This window comes from Euprymna scolopes, chromosome 6 (assembly GCF_053919585.1).
Source record: "Euprymna scolopes isolate OS-2025 chromosome 6, ASM5391958v1, whole genome shotgun sequence".
NCBI classification, from domain to species: Eukaryota; Metazoa; Mollusca; class Cephalopoda; order Sepiida; family Sepiolidae; genus Euprymna; species Euprymna scolopes.
In genome coordinates, this window is record NC_136487.1 from 176,579,732 (window position 1) to 176,600,676 (window position 20,945).

General features: G+C 35.1%; 1 long non-coding RNA gene across 1 annotated transcript; it reads left to right on the forward strand.

Moving 5' to 3' along the window:
* The first annotated feature begins 550 nt into the window (after positions 1 to 550).
* On the forward strand, positions 551 to 16,088 carry LOC145278119 (uncharacterized). Its single transcript, XR_013868346.1, has 2 exons — positions 551 to 1,225; positions 14,435 to 16,088. It is a non-coding gene; the product is annotated as an uncharacterized LOC145278119 (long non-coding RNA).
* The last annotated feature ends 4,857 nt before the right edge of the window (positions 16,089 to 20,945 follow it).

The window sequence follows — 20,945 nt, forward strand, 5'->3', positions numbered from 1 at the left end:
GACATTTCAAAATGGGGGGGGTGAATTAAATAAAAACGTTTGTCTAAAATATTATATCTGGTTTACTGGAAAGAGCATAAAATTTCACATTGACCTTGAAAATAGCGTAAAAATTTAACCAATAGAAAAATTTTGATAGATTTTTAAAGTTTAAAAATTGAAAAAAATTTCACTCGTAAAATTCCATTGATTTCATACATAAAAAAAAAATGGCTGGTTGAACGCGCACCGCACCGGCACTTTGTAAACACTGTTTTTTTTTTTAAATTAAAAATAATATTTCTATTATTTTTAAAACAACTTTAATAGTCTATTTTGGATGTCAACCCCCCCCCCCCAATTCTGATACACCTACCTACACCAACACCTTTAGAACAAATAAATAAATAAATAAATAAATAAATAAATAAAAGAGCTTTTTCTGATTAATAAAAATTATTTTAAATGTTTGTAACTGTTCTCAAGTAGTCCCTATTTGCTAACACATTTTTTAAATTCTTTTTTGCTTGCTAGAGAAAGATGTTTCTGTTTCGACCCATAGTCTCGACTTCGTCATGAAATCAGAGACCAGTCGCGCTTTTCTCTCTACTTGTTTCGGGGTAATGGTCGCGATTTGAGTTCCCTGCCGAACACCATAAAAAAACACTGACTTCTCCCTACGCATGAGCAAAGGACATGTTTTAGTTGCCATAGTAACTAAACGATCATGAATTTTTATCGACTTTTTATAAGTTTTACTGTTTATGAATATTGAAATAAAAGAAATTACTACACATTTATTAATAATATCTCACTTTTATCGCCTATCGGTAATATTTTAGTGGTTTCCGGTAATCCCTAAGTTGTTTTCGGTAGCCAAATGATGGAGCGAGCTCAGCATGATAGCAAATTTATTCAGAAAAGCTTTACGCCGGTAATGATCACATTCGGTCCCAGGCTGGCAGAGATGATTATTATGTTGAAGCCTATAATCTTTTTTTGCTTTCTCATATAAATATTAAAATGTTGAGATCAATAAAATAATACTAATTTTATCCGTAATATTCATCAAAGACATAAACCCTGACTCAAAACGATTTTCTTCTTTTATTTTGTTATTAATTTTGTTTTCTGCGAACCCGCTCTTCCGTTCGCCATCTTGAATTTTAATGTTCAGCTTGCCTTGAAACAAATTGTTTCCTTTATTAAAGGAGATAAAATCAACCGAAAGCCGATTACATAAAAAGTAAGTATGACTCCATTTATTTTAGCGCATTTGCAGAAGACGTTAAAGATATAAGGGAGATAACTACACTGACTAAACGAATAATTAGTGAAAATGCTGAAAACGTGCACAACGGAATTTTGGTAAATATCCAGATACGCTACAACAGAACACCGACCACTCTTATTTGTTTTTTTTATTTTTTATTTTTTTTTTATAGGTAATTAAGGTCGCTGACAACGAATCTGACAGTCAAACTTGGGGCAAATTTACCGTTTGCATGGTATTAACCCCTGAACCCACGAACTACTTTCCACCATTTTGCAGCTTCCGTTTACGCTACGCGCGTGCGCTGCAGCATAAACGACGGCTTGCTTCACCAAGCAAACTGCCTTCTCACATGGCGTATCAATAAAATAATTAAGGACTGACATTTTTTAATGACTTACAATTGAAGAAAAGTACAATAAATTGGGGGACCTGTTTTTTCTTTTTGTCTCACGTAGTTTTTAATGCGGTTTACAAAAACATAAGCACCAAACATTTTTATGTTTTTCATCTTTTTTTGCGGGGGGAGGATTCAATTATAGAACTTATGTGGCTTAATAGGTGCTTTGCTTCACTGCTTCTGCAATTTAGTTAACCGTTTTTCCGTAACATTTTTCGAAGATTTTACTGTTTACATTCAGCGCGAAGGGGGGGGGGCGGATGTGGTGTTGCCCCCCCCAAAAGGTCCCCCAATTTATTGTACTTTTCTTCAATTGTAAGTCATTAAAAAATGTCAGTCCGTAATTTTTTGATTGATATGCCATGTGAGAAAGCAGTTTGCTTGGTGAAGCAAGCGGTCGTTTATGCTGCTGCAGTGCCCCAACACCACATCCGCCCCCCCCGCCGCTTGCGCCCCCAATGTAAACAGTATAATCTTCAAAAAATGTTAAATAGTGTTCTAATTGGTAAATGTCGGTGCGTTACTTTTTGAAAATTTGAAAATTCTATGTTCCAGGAAAAATAAACAAAAAAACAATTAAATTACCCCCACCCCTCCCCAACTTGGAGTGCTTTCCTTTTCTTGTTTTATTTCTTTTTCAGCTAATCTTAAATTTTCCACTCAAAAAGTGCTATAATGTATTTTTGAAAATTAGAAAATTCTATGTTCTGGAAAAAAAAAAAAAAATTAAATTACACCCCCCCCTCAGATTTGGTGTGCTTTTCTTTTCTTGCTTTATTTCTTTTTCATCTAATTTCAAATTTTCCGCAGAAGATTTGTACGCTATGTGAGAAGGCAGTTTGCTTGTTGAAGCCGTCGTTTATGCTACAGCGCGCAAAATGGTGGAAAGTAGTTTGTGGGTTCAGGGGTTAATACCATGCAAACGATAAATTTGCCCCAAGTTTGACTATCAGATTCGTTGTCAACGACCTCAATCACCTATAAAAAAACAAAGTAGAGTTGTCGGTGTTCTGTTGTAGCGTATCTGGATATTTTTTTGAAAATTTTTAGCCATCGATTGCCTTTTTTTGTATTGTTTTCAATAGTGACTCAACAATTATAAAAAAAAAATTGTCTATGGAAAAAATGTTTAAGTTTTTAAAATTCAAATTAGATTATCTGCTTTTTACTGGTAATTTAAGTTTTAAAAAAAGTTGATAAAAATGTGGAAAAATCAAATTCTCCTCAGGGGAAAAATGACAGACTCGGCAACTCTCATCACTGGAAGAAAATGCTTTAATGGAATTAAAAATAAATAAATAAATAAAAGATATTTTTTAAATAGATTTAAAAGAATCGTTGTGTACATTTTTAGCATCCCAGATTCCCTTCATTCGCAATGTGTACTTATCTCCATTGCATTGTTAAGTATTTATTCAAACGTGACCTTTGTTTTAGAATATATATTTTACTACATTGGCACAATCGAATCATTATATGTGTAGTGTTATCTTGTTGGGGGAAGGGGGCGCAATATAATTTGCATATATGTAATGAATTCAATTAGTATCCGTGCGAATATATGAGGATGAGTGCACTAGCAGTGTCAGAAACTGATCTTAAGAATGTGGGGAAAAAATTGAATAATTCAACCTTCTATCTTTACAAGCTTATAACTACTTGAAAAATGTAATTCAAACCCTAATTTTTTTCAATGAAAAGAGCAAAAATCAAATTTAAAAAAAAATAACAGTTTTAATAGCAAATTATCCAATATTTGTTTTTTTTAAATCAGTTTTCTTTAAAAAGATTTGAAGAAAATCGACAAAATTTTATTTACTTCGATTATAAAAAATTTCGAGTTCTGAACCTGTATGAGGGCAGTGATTGAGGCTGAAGGCAGCTAAATTGAATTTATGTCAAGTCTCTTACATGATCAAGTTACCGAAATTGATACTTTCAATAAAACTTTAAAAATAAAGCTTTAGTGTTGCTTCTTTAGGGCAACAATTTTATCAATCCACCCGGTAGAGTATGGAAAGTGATGGATAATCAGAAAACCATTGTGACTGCAATTGATAATGTTATTCATTTTTATTTTTCAGAAAATTAGGTGAAAATTTGTGGCTGAAATGTCAAACAATAAATGCGATTTTCAAGTTAAAACAAAATTATTTTATTTATTGATTTTTGCATGAACTATTTAGCAAAATTGAATAAAGGTTTCAACCAATGTATCAGCATTCTCAACCATCATCCTATTCTTATTTTCACACAGGAAGGTAAGTTGTTGTCTGTTTTTACATATCTTCACTGTCCTGACTTTCATGAAAAATACTCATCTAACTGAAACCACTATCAATAATTTCCCCCACTCTTACTCTGCCTAAACCTAAAGGTAGATTCCATGAACAAAGCTTCTTTCTGAGAACTGCTCGCGTGTGGAACACTGTTCTGTTTTTTTTTTTACACCATGTTCACCACTTATCAAGGCCCAGAAGCAACTCATGGATAAGGGTTATTGCAAGTACAGTACGTTAGTGTGGAGATTTAATGAAGTGTTTACTTAAGAGGGCGGTTCATTAGGAATTTGTTAGCGTTGGACTTGAAGACATCCAAGTTGTAGTCAGTTGACTACAATATGGTTGTCTTCAAGTCCAATGTGAGTAAATTGTTGATGAGCTATCACCTTAAGTAATCCAATTTACCAAATTTCTGCTATTAACGAGTGTATGACATGTACCCTTTGACCACTGTACACTCATTAACTCTTATCCTCAAGTCACCTTCGAGCCTTGATATGTGGTGACTCCTTTGTAAAAAAAAATTAATTTAGATTCTTTATTTTTAATGGAAAAGTAAGTAGCACTTTTTCTTAATAATGTCATGAATTAACAGTAGGAAAACTTTCCCTTAATGATGCTTTATTTGCACCACAGGGGTAGATTATTCTTATTTTGTCAGGCACTATCATCTGTAATGAGGGACATTCAACCTTCATTTTTTTCGTTATTTGTAATAATAATTTAAAACTTTTTCTGAAAACAATATTTACAGGAGTTCTTATAATTGTTAAAATAAGGAAATATGCATTATCTGGATACATTAAACCACTATTTCCATCTTGAGTGCTCTTTTCACAACATTTCAGTCGATGTAACTGAACCGTAATGGGGGTGGGGTTCACCTCAAACACACAAAAAAGGATTATAATTTCAGAAAGTATCTCCACTCCCTTTGTGCCTACTCTCCTGCCCAATCTGGAATCACCTAGCACTGAGAAATGAAGCTCGTTTTGTAGTTTCCAGCTTCACGCGCACACGAGATTATGCGAGAACGCACGTAATAAAATGCTGGCTGCCATCTTTGTTCTTCCTTTTCTCGGCCTGAACTCACTTACTGAGCACCCACGATAAGACTTGTTTTTTCTTAGCTTCTAACCACAGTACCCATTGACCTTCTTCACGTGTATCTTGTTGAACTCAGGAATGTTTCTGTCAAACTCAGGAATTTTGACACTTTTGAACGAAACCCTTGATTTACTTCACAGGGTTAGCATGCTCCTGTTTCATCAGCCATGACTGGATACAGGCCCTAATTAATTCGCAATTGCATTTTTCAGATTCTCACACTAAGAATTCAACCTTCAGGAGAATATCACTTTTACAATTGAAGGTTGGAGGTTAGTCCGATGAATCCAAATAATACAAATAACCAATCCTTATCTAAAAAATTCAGCAACATTTAACAGGGGTTATACCTTTCCCCCAACTAATTGTCAGTATACTTAAATCTCAAAGTGAACGCTTCAGTTTACTCATGGGGGTTAGATTGTTCTTTTTCTGTCAGGCACTGTTATTTAATTATTATCGTCTTTAGTGTGGATTGATCATTCAACCTTGATTTCTTTTGTTATTTTTAAGAATAATTTAAAATTTTTTCTGGAAGCAATATTACAGGAGTTCTCCTATACATAATTGTTAATATAATGAAATAATTTAGATCATGTTTTTTTCTTGTTTTTACATAGGAGTCACCACTTATCAAGGCCCTGAAACCACTCGAGGATAAAGATTAAAGAGTGTATAGTAGTCAATGGGACAATAGGTTAGTAATCGTTAGTAGTGGAAATTTGGTAAATTGGATACTTAAGGGGAACGACTCATGTATTTTTCTGGAAACTTTTCATGATGGAGCTTTGGGATTCATGGAATAGGTCGACAGCAGCGCAGAGAGGGAAAAGGGTAAATTGTTTTTATTCTATTAAACTTTATCATCTGTAGTGAGGGTTGAACATTTAAGTTTCACTTATTTTATTATCTGTAAGAATAATCTGAAGCCATTAAATTTTAATATGCAGAAGAGTTGAATTTAATCATTTTTTCTGAAGAACTAATGTAGTGTTATAGTTGTTTTTAATCTGTCTTAGTATTAGTGATCAACATTGGAGAAAATTATCTTGAGTAAATCATACTGTTTAAAAAGTGAATAAAAAACATATTTTGGTTGATTTTGACATGTTTTCTTTTCTTGAAAATTAAAAAAATTTATGCATTACAAGCAAAATAAAAGCAATACATCTATATTTATTTTTAAATTCTTATTCTTCCCAAGCAAGACAGTGCATTTTGGACCCTATCAACAGAGACACTATGTAGGGAGTTGAGCAGCAAGATGTCTGTTCACATTACCCTTGAACTTTTGCATGTTCACACAGAGAAGCAGGAAACCGGGAAAGAATTCCAAAGTCTAGCAGTTTCAGGCATGAAACTATTAGAGTAGATGGCTTTCATGTATTTAGAGATTTCTACAGTGTAGGGGTAGGATTTTGCGGCTTGTTGGGTTGGGGAGGATATTTATGGTGAGAGGCACAAGTGTTTTGAGTATCAGAGCACATTCCATTAAAATGTAAAACGAGCACAGGGATACATCATTGCGGTGATGGGACAGAGGCTGGAGTTTATCTAACTGCGAGACTTATTGGGTTGGAGACAACTTTTTGGATCCTATCTAAAAAGAGACTAGTAGCAGTTGCATCATCTAAGATGTAACAAGAATATGCCATGCATGGATGAAATCTGGCTTTGTAGATATATAGAATACATTCATGTGTGAGGAATTTACTAGCATGGTGTAGAGAGCCCACTTTCTTTTCAGCAAACTTGGCAATGTTCTAAATGTGTTTATTCCACTTCATATTGCATGTGAATGTTAAGCCACAGAGTTTTCAGCTAGCATATTATTAATAATGGCAACTAGTAGTTTAAAAAGAGTTTTCTAATTGTTAAAAGAAAAAAATCTTAGTTTTGGCAGCAGTGTATATTGTTTAATAAGAATGTGATTATATTACGAATTTATCTAATAATACCATACGATTTCATGAAAAGACCATTGTGCCAGACTCTGTCAAAGGCCTTAGATAAATCTATGGCTACTGCCCTAGTCCTGCCTGCCTTATCTGGTGCATGATATATATGTTCAAAGATTACAGTTAAGATATCTGCAGTAGAAGAAACTTGCCTAAGACCATGTTATCAGTAAAAGAAGTTTAGTATTATGATGTTATGGATTACTGCTTGATTGATTTTAGCAAAGAGGAAGACTGCTAATGGGGCAATAATTGAGTAGGTTAGTTCTTTCACCAGGAATCTTAAAAACTGGTATCACAAATCAATTTTCCAGTAGTCGGGGAAGAAAAATTCATTGAGGTATTTGCATACTTTGGAGAGAATAGGGGCAACTTCAGTGGAGAAGTATTTTTATAATATAGAAGGGATATTATCAGGCTCACACGTCTTCCATGTGCTTAGATTTTTTATATCACAAACATGAGAATGGGTGATTTTCAGAACATTGAATGATAATTATGTCCGCAAAGGTAAATTTGGGTGGAAATGGTTTGTTGGATTTAAAGTGCAGATATGACGAACGGTAGGACAAGCGGATTGGCCTATTTGGTTGCCATACAAACACCCTCATGGTTGTTGGATAAAGGGAAATTCTTGATTGCCGATCATTTACTACACGGTTATAAATTTTGCATAAATCGTGAGTTCCTGTTTTCTGCTATTCAGTGCATGTTCTGGTGATTTTGGTATGCTTTCTCTTGTCCGCATTTCAGTCTTACAGTTTTAGCTTCTATAAATTTTTATCATTTTTTTACTGTATGTTGGATAAATCTGTGATATACACACTGCTTTTGAGCAATGGAAGCTACACGAATAGAAATGGACCATTGAGTAGAGTTGTGTTTACTATAAAGATTTTGTGTGGAAATGTGCTTCAATTGCTGCTTTGAATCAATCAGCAGCCTCATTCGCACACTCTGGGTATCTCTGATGTGGTCCATGGTTACTTCCCAGCCCTTGTCATTTAAAGTAATGACTCTTTAACTTGAAGCTGAGAATTTAGGGTGATGTCTACTGATATTGCATGATCAAAGTTCATGAATGGACTATGGATATGTGTCACACAATCCTCAGGAACTGTGGTCAGATGTAGGTTTAAACGTGACGCTTGCTGATCCTAACAGTCTATGAGATTGATTGAGAATGTGACAGTCTGTATAAGGAAATGGGTTATATAAAAGCTATGTGTTACTACCACCTGCGTCTGTGTAATTAAAGGCACTGAGGTGGACATTAAAGTGATCAAATACTAGTATCTAGATAGTGTCTGCATCTGATTTGATTGTATTTGATAGTTTCATTTTTAGCACTTAATGGGGTGAACAAAGTTAATGTTTATGATACAAAAAAAGCGCATACAAGAAGACCATTAACATCACAAATCAACAAGTTTTGGGCATTGGAAAAGCTAAATAGAAATAGGGTGCATGGTTTCTTTCCATGTGATGCATAGCATTACAACCAACATATAACATTCACAGGGAAGATGAATTGGAATATATACATCGAGATCATTGCTAAGGCTTCTGCAAAGAAGATGCACCAGCCCAAATGTGACAGTAGTACTTCATACATGGGCGAATGGTGGCTTTGTAGAGGTACAGGATACTTTCAGGTGTAAGTAACTTTTTAACATGATAATGGTAGAAAGTTACACCTGAAAGTATCCTGTACCTCTACAAAGCCACCATTCGCCCATGTATGAAGTACTACTATCACATTTGGGCTGGTGCATCTGCTACTAGTCTCTTGCTTCTGGACAGGGTTCAAAAGAGATTTGCCAACCTGATAGGTCGTGAACTGTCATGTAAGCTTCAGCCTCTGTCTCATAGATGAAATGTTGCATCCCTCTGGCTGTTTTACAAGTATTTTAATGCTGGATGCTCTAACAAACTACAAACCCTTGTACCCTCTTGACGAAAATACCCTCAACAAGTAGTGAAGTCCCACCACTACACAGTAGAGGTCCCTAGATGTAAGAAAGCCTCCTACTATAATAGCTTCTTCCCCAGAACGGCTAGACTTTGAAATTCTCTTCTGGTTTCTGCTTCCCCAATGGTACTGACATGCAGAAATTTAAGTGTAATTTGAATAAAAAACACCTTGCTGCTAAACTCCCCACATAATACCCCTGAAACTTAGATCCCTGATAGTAGCCCCGTACATCAAAGTTGCAATGTGCCTTACTTGGGGCGAAAATGAAATTAAGAAAAGATTGGTAATTGATCTTCATTCTATTGGTGACATGAGAACGTCGTAAAGTACACAGTTCTTCATACACATTTCCTGAACCATAAATTGTGGGTAGCAGTGATATAATAGCATTACAAAGCATATGACAGTTTTAAAATCAAATTCTGTAAAAAATATATAAAAATTGTTATGACATTCATGTTTTCCCTTGTCATTTTTTTAGTGTAACACAACCTTAATGTAAAGTATGCTAAGAAAATTTAATAAATAAAAAAAATGTTTTAGAAAACGAAAGTCCTATTAAGTATTTTGAAAGAATCAACAATATCCTGCTAACTAGAAAAATTTAACTCGGTCAAATTATCGAAGGAAATTTGAAATATATTTTTTACTAACATTGAAAAAATCTGAATGTTTAATAATTTATTTTATGTTTTTTTATAAAATATTTTGCACTTTTCTTTTACAGAAGTCAAGTTTTGCTATCATATATTGGAGACAGCCACCATATTGTGAAGTATCTGGAGTCTTATATATCAGTAAAATTTGCTATAGAATATACTAACATGGATTATAAACCACATTCTTGTGAAATATGTGGTTGTTCTTTTACACAAAAGGTGGATGTGTTACGACATATGAGAACACATACTGGGGAAAAATCACATTTCTGTGAAGTATGTGGCTCTTTTGCACGAAAAATAGATTTGTTGCGACATATGCGTACACATACTGGAGAAAAACCATATTCTTGTGAAGTATGTGGATTTTCTTTTACACAGAGTTCACATTTGTTGCGACATAAAAACACACACAGGAGAAAAACCACATTCTTGTGAAGTCTGTGGTTTTTCTTTTGCGCTAAATGCAGATGTGATGAGGCATATGAAAACACACACGGGAGAAAAACCACATTCTTGTGAAGTATGTGGCTCTTTTTTTACACGGAAGTCAAGTTTGTTGCGCCATATGAAAACACATACAGGAGACAAAGCACATTCATGTGAAATATGTGGCTCTTCTTTTGCAGAGAAGGCTAATTTGTTACGACATATACGGACACATACAGGAGAAAGTCCACATTCTTGTCAAATATGTGGTTCTTCTTTTACACAGAATGCAAATTTGCTGCGTCATATGCAAAGACATACAGGAGAAAAACCACATTCTTGTCAAATATGTGGCTCAACTTTTACACAGAAGTCAAGTTTGTTTCGTCATATGAAAACACATATGTCATAGAAGATTTTGAGATACCAAAGTTTTATATACGACATTAAAAGAGGCGGCAATCTTAGGAAAATTTCGATCAATCCAATAGTTATAGAAACAACTATACTTATGAGAAAAAATTTCAAAACTTCCTGGCAAATATACCTGTTGAACCAAAAATTCAAACAATATCACTTAAAAAGAGGATTGGAATCTTAAAATTATCTTTTGGTTAGAATATATAAGATAGCAAGTGAATGTCTGGTATCCTGTAAGATGCTCTATTCCCAGCTTAAACAAACTAAGAAAATTAAAAATAAAGACATAAAAATATATGAAGCACAGGGATATTGTAAAATTATAATAAATTATTTAAGACAATTATTTGAAGTATTCTTGTACTGGCAAATAATGTTTAGTCAAACATGTGAGAACATTGTTATATATTTGTGTGTAAAACTGGTATATGTTTGATAGCAAGTGTATACGTATCTATATACGCCCAGTGTCTATTATTTATGTATAAATGATGTGTATTTATGTATTGTCGCCTGTATAATAATGTTCATTTGTCAGTGCATGAATGTGTGTTACATATGTTCAATATAGTTCAGCAATGGGACAACACATGAGGAACAGTTTTTAATATGAAAGTGACGAATATTATCTTTATTTGCTTGGGACCAGAGAACTCACATACCTTTTTTATTTCCTCCCTCTGTACTAGTGATTCGAACCTCAAATGAAGGTATCTTCTGAATGGAAACACCAAAACACTGAGTATAGTTTACACACTTCTTAAGAACTTTTACATTCTTCTACTAGTTAGTCCACTGAACGCTTCTGTAGACTGCAGAGATAGAATCCCTTTCCATTTACCAGACAACTAACTGGCTAACTCTGATTCACTTTCAAAAATATTTTATGTAACTATATCATCTATCGCTAGCTATTATAAAAGTTGTCCTCCTACAATATGTGAAGGAGCATATTCAAACCTGGACTGCAATTGTTCAATATGAAGTTTGTGCTCAAAAGAAAGTATGATAGTCGCTACAAATACAAGTAAAAATACTTCAAACGCTCCTTGGATGGAATTGTTTCTATAGCCACACACTGCGTTTTATTAGGTCATTGTCATTTCACTGAATTAACTTGACTTTGATTTGACTTGATTTCACCTGTGTAGACTTTCCCCTTATTAATGACTTTCAAATATACATTTAATTTATCTTCTTTTTAACAATTGATCGAGTTTATTGTTTCTTCCCATGCATGTGTTTGTTTTCAGAGTTATATGTTTTATTCAAATTATTTTTTAGTGCATTTGATAATTACTGTTGTTTCTTGCATTTGTTATTGGATATGCGTCTTTATCTAAATTATTTCTCTGGAGACAGAGTCTAGATATTAAATACTGCTTGTTTTTGCTAATTGTGTTTTCCTTTTATTATTTTAAGGGTTGCGAATAAATTTTGAATGTCTAATGATTTCACATACTTGGAGCAAAAGTAAAAATCATCTTTATTTCACTGTTATATTATACTTGTCTCAAAAAATAATTACTAATTAGAGATTAGTTGTTTTTCAATTACATACCATGTGTTATTTGCCACTATTATTTGTTTTTATGCCAAGCAAGATACATGCATTTGAACATAAAGGGATACTAGTTGGGATCAAATCTACGGGGATAATATGTAAGGTGTTGAGCAGAGAGATGTCTGTTCACACTTAAACTTTTGCATGTCCACACAGGGAAACAGAAAACTGGGAGAGAATTCCAAAGTCTAGCATTTAGAAGGAAGAAACTATCAAAGTAGTTTGCTTTCTGATATTTATTGTGGGGGTTGAAATTTGCAGCTTGTCCAGTTAGTATATATACGTTGAGGGACACAAGTGTTTTGAGTATGAGAACACATATCTGTAAAACAAGTACAAAGATGCTACATTGCGGCAATGGGATAAGTGTTGGAGTTTATCTGACCACAGGACCTATTAGATTAGAAACTACTTTTTAGACCATATCTAAAAACGAGAGACTAGTAGCAGTTGCACTAGCCAAGATGTAACAAGAATACTCCATGCATGGATGAAATCTGGCTTTATAGATATATAGAATACATTCATGTGTGAAAAATTTACTAGTATGGTATAGAGAGTCCACCTTCTTTTCAGCAAACTTGGCAATGTTCTAAATGTGTTTATTCCACTTCATTTGCATTTGAATGTTAAGCCAAAGAGTTTTTAGCTAGCATATTATTAATAATGGCAACCAGTAGTTGAGAAAAAGTTTTGTAATTGTTAAAGCAAAGAATCTTAGTTTGCTGCGTGGTATATTATCAAAGAAGAATGTGATTATATTAAGTATTTGTCTAATAATACCATATGATTCAATTTTCATGAAAAGACCATTATGCCAGACTCTGTCCAAGGACTTAGATAAATCTATGCCTTGCCTGCTTTATCAAGTACAGGATAAATTACAGTTAGGATATCTGCACTAGAACAAGCTTACCTAAATCCATGCTGTCGGTTCAAAACAGTTTAGAATTACGAGGTGGTGGACTAGTGTTTGACTGAGTGTTTGACTGAGCTGTTAATAGAGCGATACTTGAGTGATTCAATTCTTTCCCTTAGATTTCTTGAAAAAAAAAACTAATACCACAATCAATTTTCTAGTAGTCAGGGAAGCAAGATTCAGCAAGGCATTTGTTGTAGATTTTGGAGAGAACTAGGACAACATCAGCGGAGCATTATTTTTGTAGAATAGAATAAGATCAAACCTACACACATTCCAGGTGCTTATATTTTTTATGATATTACAAACATGAGAATGGGTGATTTTCAGAACATTGAATAGTAATTCTGTCTGCAAATGAGAATTTGGGAAGAAATGGTTTGTTCAGTCTTAAATGCAGATAGAGGCAAAATGCCAGACAAGCAGATTAGCCTTTTTGGTTGCCATGCAAACAACCTGCTAATTGTTGGATAAAGCGAAATAGTTGATTGCCCATTATTTATTACACCGTTATACATTTTGCAGAAATCGTGAGTTTCTGTTTTCTGCTATTTCGTGCATGTTCTAGTTATTTTTGTATGTGCTCTCTTGTCTGCGGCTATTTCAGTCTTACAGTTTTAGTTTCTATAAATTTTATCATTTTGTACTGTACTTATGTCAGATAAATCTGCGAGATACACAATGCTTTTAAGCAATGGCAGCCACACAAGTACAAATGAATCATTGAGTAAACTGGTGTTTGCTATATAAATTTTGTGTGGAAACGTGCTTTAATTTCTTCTTCAAATCATTTAGTCATTTGTACACTATTCTAATGTGCACCTCTGATGTGATCGATGATGATTTCCCTGCCTTGAAGTACCTTTGGCATTTTATACAATGGCTCTCCAACTTAAGGTTAAGAGTTTAGGGTAATGTCTACTAATATCACAATGTGATCAGCCTTCATGAGTGGACTATAGATATTTTTCACACAATCCTCAGGGAAGGTGGTCAGAAATAGGTCTAAATAGAGAACTCGCTTATTCTGACAATCTGTGAGATTGATTGAGAGTGTGACAGTTTGTTCAGGGAATGGGTTATATAAAAGCTCTATCGCTATGACTGTAATTAAAGAAACAAAGCCAATTACTAAGGCGGACATTAAAGTCATCAAATACATGTGCTTGAACACTAGTAACTAGACAGCGTGCATATGATTTGACTACATTTTTGTGTGAACTGTCATTGTATTTGATAGTTTCAGTTTAAGCATTAGATGTGTTGAATTAAGTAGATGTTTATAAAACATTTACACATTTACAGTTGAATATCAGCCGAAGAATAAAAACATCCTGCTAACTAGAAAAACTTAAGTCAGTAAAATTATCGAAGATAAAATGGAAATATATTTACTAACATTGAAAAATATGAATGTTTAATAATTTATTGTTATTTCTTGTAAAATATTTCGAATTTTTCTTTTACAGAAGTCAAGTTTTGCTACCATATATGGGAGACAGGCTACCTTGTTGTGAAGTATCTGGAATCTTATATATCAGAAAAATTTGCTATAGAATATACTAGCAATTATGGATTACAAACCACATTCTTGTGAAATATGTGGTTCTTCTTTTACACAGAAAGCAGATGTGTTACGACATATGAGAACACATACAGGGGAAAAACCTCATTCTTGTGAAATATGTGGCTTATCTTTTGCACAAAAAGCAGATTTGTTGCGACATTTGCGAACACATACTGGAGAAAAACCATATTCTTGCAAAATATGTGGTTCTTCTTTTGCACAGAATTCAAATTTGTTGCGGCATATAAAAACACACACAGGAGAGAAACCGCATTCTTGTAAAGTATGCGGTTCTTCTTTTACACTAAATGCAGATGTTCTGCGACATATGAAAACACATACTGGAGAAAAACCACATTCTTGTGAAGTATGTGGTTCTTCTTTTACACGGAGGTCAAGTTTGTTGCGCCATATGCAAACACATACAGGAGACAAAGCACATTCATGTGAAATATGTGGCTCTTCTTTTACAGAGAAGGCTAATTTGTTACGACATATACGAACACATACAGGAGAAAGTCCACATTCTTGTCAAATATGTGGTTCTTCTTTTACACAGAATGCAAATTTGCTGCGCCATATGCAAAGACATACAGGAGAAAAGCCACATTCTTGTCAAATATGTGGGTCTTCTTTTACACGGAAGTCAAGTTTGTTTCGTCATATGAAAACACATATGTCATAGAAGATAATGAAATACCAAAGTGTTTTGTACAACATTAAAAATTAAGAGAAACTGGAATCTTTAGATCACGATCATTCGAGTAATTATAGAAACTAGACTCATCAGAATGAATTTCAAAACTTCCTTGCAAATATACCTGATAAACCAAAGCCAACTGAGAGATTCCAACAATATCATTTGAAGGTTGAATTAGAATCTTAAATCATCTCTTGGTTAGAATATATGAGGTAGCAGATGAGTGTCTGTTATCCAATAAGATGCTCTATTCCCAGCTTAAACAAACTGTCAAGAAAATTGAAAATAGAGATACAAAATATATATTAAGCACAATGTATACTAATTTAATAAAATTTAACAAAGATACAAAATTGTGTGAAGTATATGAATATTCTTATATTTGCAAATAATGTTTCGTCGAACGTATGAGAACATTGTTATATACTTGCATGTAAAACTATATGTTTGATAGCAAGTGTATACATATATTCGCCTAGTGTCTATTATATATGTATAAATGACGTTAATTTGTAGGTGCATGAGTGTGGGTTACACATGTTCAGTATGGTTCAGCAACAGGACAATACTGCACAAGGGACTTTCTTTTCATAGAAAGTGACAAATAACATCAAATGTGAATTGTCCACAGACAAGTTACCTTATTTTGTAGTCTCCCTCTCTTCTGGTGGTTGTCACTTCAAATCAAGGTAAGTTTGTGATGACAACTGCATGTGTGACATTAAATAATTTCAAACAATAATTAAATTTGACAATATTCCTTTCACTGTTGACAAACCATACTGTTTTTTCTTGATAAAACCATATATTACTCTCCTTTTCCTAATAAAATCCTCTCTTTTTCATAGACTTTTATATTTTCATTGTGTTGTTTTAATTATTTTCTTATTTTTTGTGTCTTTCCCTTCGCCCTGCTTTTTTCTTTCTTTTCTGTTTTCCTACATTGTATTTGTAGTAGCTCGTTACTTTCTTTCTATTCTATTTTCTACAGCACTGTGGCAGGTTGTCATGGCGGCCCAAACCAATATATGTTATATACTTGTGTGTAAAACTGGTATGTTTTGAATAGTAATTGGATACATATCCATATACGCCAGCATCTCTATGATTTATGTATAAATAAAATTCATGTCGTCTAGGGTTCATGTAATTATATAATGGTATTTGCAGGTGCATGCATGCTATGCATATTCTATATTCTTCAGCAAACAGGACAATAACTAATGCGTCTATGGGCTGTAGAGAGAGAGAATCTCCTGCTTGCTAGGTCACTCAGACTGCAGACTAGACTCTGTCTACTAGCCAACTAACTGTTTGACTGACTTGCAAAATCTATTCATGTGACTATATAATTACTCAATTCTTTGTTACTATATCACATAGCCAGGTTAGTTGTATGTTTTTGGTTAATTATAATCTTATTGTTTTTTTCTAAACTTAAATTCCAATCTTATGTAATATAAATATATTATTGTTCTAAATATCTCTCATTTCAATAACTTTTTTCTCTTTATTGAGATTGTCGGACTGACTTCCTCATCTTGGTTGTTATAGTCCTAGTGACATATGGCCGAGTGGTCCTAGACGTTATATCAATGTTTACAGTTACCCAAAGGTGCTGAGTTCAATCCTGAACGAAGGCAGTGAAAAGTAACATTCAAAACAGAGAATCAGCAACTATGTCCCAGAGCCTAGCTGGAGCCCGAACACGATACCCCCGTAATAATAATAAAGGGTTGGGTTCGAGACTCCTAACAAACGGTTCCCCAGTTCGATACAAAACACCTGATGAAGGCCAGAGGGCAAAACGGCCGAAACGTTGTGACTATAACAACAAAGATGAGGAAGTCAGTCCGACAATCTCAATAAATGAAAACACCTCATCTCAAAAATACAGACAATTACAACTTTTTTCTCTTAAAATAAATAATAGCTAAAGATGTGGAAGATTTGTGGAAAGTTTGTCCTAAAGATGCTCAAGAAGATCAGCAAGAAATACATTGTCATGAAAGCAGGGAAGTGGTCGAGTTGATGAATTAAGCTTCCTATAGTCCAAACATTGCTCCCTGTGACTTTTAGTTATTCCATAAACTCAAGGAAAACATTATAAGCTGCTGTTATGAAACAGTTGAACAGATGAAAGAGGTTGTGATGAACTTCCAGAAATCATTGGAACGGTATAATAAATGTATTGCAGCCGGAGATTACTTCTAAGGAAACTAGAGTTTCATGTGCGTACTAACAATAAAAGTGCTCATACCAAAAAGTCTGGAAACTTATTTAAGGCATCTTGTATTATCTGGTAAAAATACAGGGTGTTCATGAATTAAGGCGATCAACTCTTGCAGTTAAATGAACTGTATTTAAATTTGTTTTCTTGAAAAATAAAACAGCATTTATAAGCTTAAACACTATTTTCTTTTCAGATTTATGGCTGTAGATCGAAATTTAGTTATTAAACTTCACAAAACTATAAAGTAATGTTGAACTTGCAAAACAGCTGTGTAACGGGATGCCAGGCAGTGCCAGGTATCCTATACAGCTAGATGAAGATGGGAGAGGATGAGGTATGGTCGGGGGGCATGCTGACACTTGGTCAAGGAAAAACAGATGTTTATGAGATTTCTGTTCACCAGAGAAGAAATAGTATCTTTTTCAATGAAAAGAAAATATAAAATATGATAATGGGATTCGTGGAACAAGAGATTGTTTTTCTAGTTGGATTTGGTAAAAATGAATTTTATCTACTAATTGAGTGAGACAGGTACAATGACTTGGGTTCAAAAGGTCTGCTTTGGTGTCTGGGAGATGTTGTCATTTGAGTCCACCTGTTGTATTTAACACCAAGCCAGTGATAAGTTAGTTGGACAGATAAATAAATAAATTGAACTCAGGGAGAGATATGGCCATGAAAGAGGAAGAAGAGGGTCACAAGAAAATAGAAAATGAAAAGAATATAATCAGGGGATAGAGAAAGGAGTTCACGAGAGAAGAAAAAGAATAAGATAATGAGATAGAGAAAGAAAAGAGGTTCAGAGAATAAAAAAGGAAAAGTAATCTTCAATATGAGAGAGGGGAGAAGAGGCCAGTTTTATAAAAACGATTGGCTTTTTAGAGTTAGAGTCCTTTTTACTGGCTGGCATCGAGGCGTCCACATCGCTCTCACCCCGCCTGGGGCGAGGGAGGCGAAACCCTCATAGGAGCTAAATTGAAAGGCTCTTGTTCTTAGCTGGGAAATTAATTAGAGGAACTTAAGCTATACAACCTGCATCATGAAGCTCGGATCAAGGAACTCGAATTTTAAACAAGTGTAGAACGATTTATGAATAATTATTTTGTTGGTTTTTACGAAAATGAACCAGAGTTTTTCTTTCTTTCTCAATTGCTGGCCTGAATGAAGATTTATTTCAGGTATGCCCTGACGCCAGATGATGAAAGAGATAGACTGGGGCCAGCACGAAGCCAGAGTGACGGCCGAAATCGACAATGTTGCCACACGGACTTAGGGTCATGCACATTTCGCGTGCCCTGAGCAGCAGAAAGATATTTTCCAGTGACTAGTGAGAGTCTGGTCACCCTTGAGGGGTCCACCACTAGACAAGTAAGAATGTAGCCCTGCTGGGTTGCATCCATGGTCCTGTGAACTGGGAGCGACTAACACGGCCAGAAGTACATCACAAGTATGCTCCCGTGAACCAGGATAGTGACGGATGCGGCTGTTAGGGTTATAGCTGAACATGAACTGTTCAACAGTTTAAGAAGACAGGAAAGGGCGAGAAAGAAAACAAAACTCGTCAAAAACATGAGGAAAGAGCTGTGATGAAACCCTCGTAGAAGTTACAGGGCATTGGCTGAAGAAACTTGTATGAGCAAATCCACTATGCACCAAGTGTTGAGAAAAACTCTAAACCCTTTAAGATGCTGCATCGTCATGAGCTGACAGAGAATCATGTGGCAATGTGGGCCGAAAAATGCAGTGAAATTCTACAGTATATTGATGAAGGCGTGCTACCTAACATGGTTTTAACAGACAAGATGAAATTCGATATTCAGCAGGTGGTAAACCAGCAAAGTGTTAGAGTTTGGGCCCCACATCAACCACTGAAGAAACTGTAGCGAGCTGCTACTACTACGAGACTAGGCTGTATTCTCACCTTAGTTCTCTCTTTCTCCATACTTTTTTCTCTTTTCCTTCCTTTCTTCTTATACGTCATCAGAGGTTCCAGCCAATAAAAAGCGAGAACGGTTTACGTGGGACATTCGAGTGAAGGAGACGTCCTTACTTCCACGGCGACTAGAGACAGAACACACGCCTCACTCCTCAGCTCCCGTTAGGTAGCCAAGAGGAGCATTGAACATTAATACAGACTTTACAAAATGCACTGTCATTCTTTGTAACCCGAGTTTCGGGAAAGCACACATATATATTGGATATATAAGACCTCATGAATTCATAACAGAGTCGCGTTACACGTCCTCATTTTTATAAGAAGACAGTGTCTTCTTTTACCAGTATTTCTTTCTATTTCATTGCTCCAGTTCTTCCTGTTATCGGAGGCGCCCCGAAGTGGGAGCCTACCGAAATGGTGACCTCTAATTAGTACCCATGTAAATGTATGGTAATAATACCATAAAACGATCGATCAACGGGCAAAAATCACTGCTCACACAAATTCTCCCCCGGTGAACCCCGTGCGCGTATATACACGCAATCTTCAAGAAAAACCCAGGAAAACGGGACGGAGTGAAAAAAAAAAAAAAGAAAAAAACGAACTTTCAAGGACAACAGTAAAACCATACAAAAATAAGGTATATATGAATCCGCTTCCTAAGAAATGCCAGCCATATATATATATATATATATATATATATATATATATATATATATATATATATATATATTGCTATTTTTGTGAAACGCTTTTACACTAAAGAAAAAAAAAGTCATTTTACGTGATTGTCGTGGGGGCAAGATAAAATAAGCACGCGTCATTTCTAGCATGAGTGATAGAAGAAAAGAAAGGAGAATGGACGAATAGCCACACCTAAAAGGCAAGGCCAGCTGACCTACTTATGTCTCCTTTCCCCTGTTAAAAGGAAATATACATAAAAATTAATCTTTTACGATTAAAAGCTGAATGATTGTCTTTTTGTTTCAGACGGAATGAATTAAAATACAACTCTCAAACTTCTAAACTAAGTTTGATTTGTAAAAATTTCGTCTGGAATTAATGACCTTCATTTATTCATTTTCCGAGAGCGACGTCACTTGTAACACCCTGTCTCCACAAAGAAAGCGCCTCTCGGCCAAAAAAGTTAAGCCAGCTAGGGGGGCTACGAGTCCCCTGAATTTGGAGATCCACTCACTTGCCGAAGGATCTCATGCAGTAGCAGCAGCGGTCAGGAAACACCCCAGAACCAGAACCAGCGCCGAAGCAGCAACAGCAGTAATTCAAAGTGCCCTTTTCAGGGCTAGGTTCCTACGAAAGACCTACAACTTTGTTTACTCTGTTAGCACCTCCTGCCTGCAGCCTCCAGCTTCCTACATCTCCTGCCTGCATCATCCAGTTTCCTGCATCTCCTGCCTGCAGCATCCAGCTTCCTGCATCTCCTGCCTGCAGCATTCAGCTTCCTGCACTGCGCCTTGCACCTCTGGCCCGCTACATCGCTTGCGCCTTGCACCTCTGGTCCGCTACCTCGCTTGCGCCTCCAC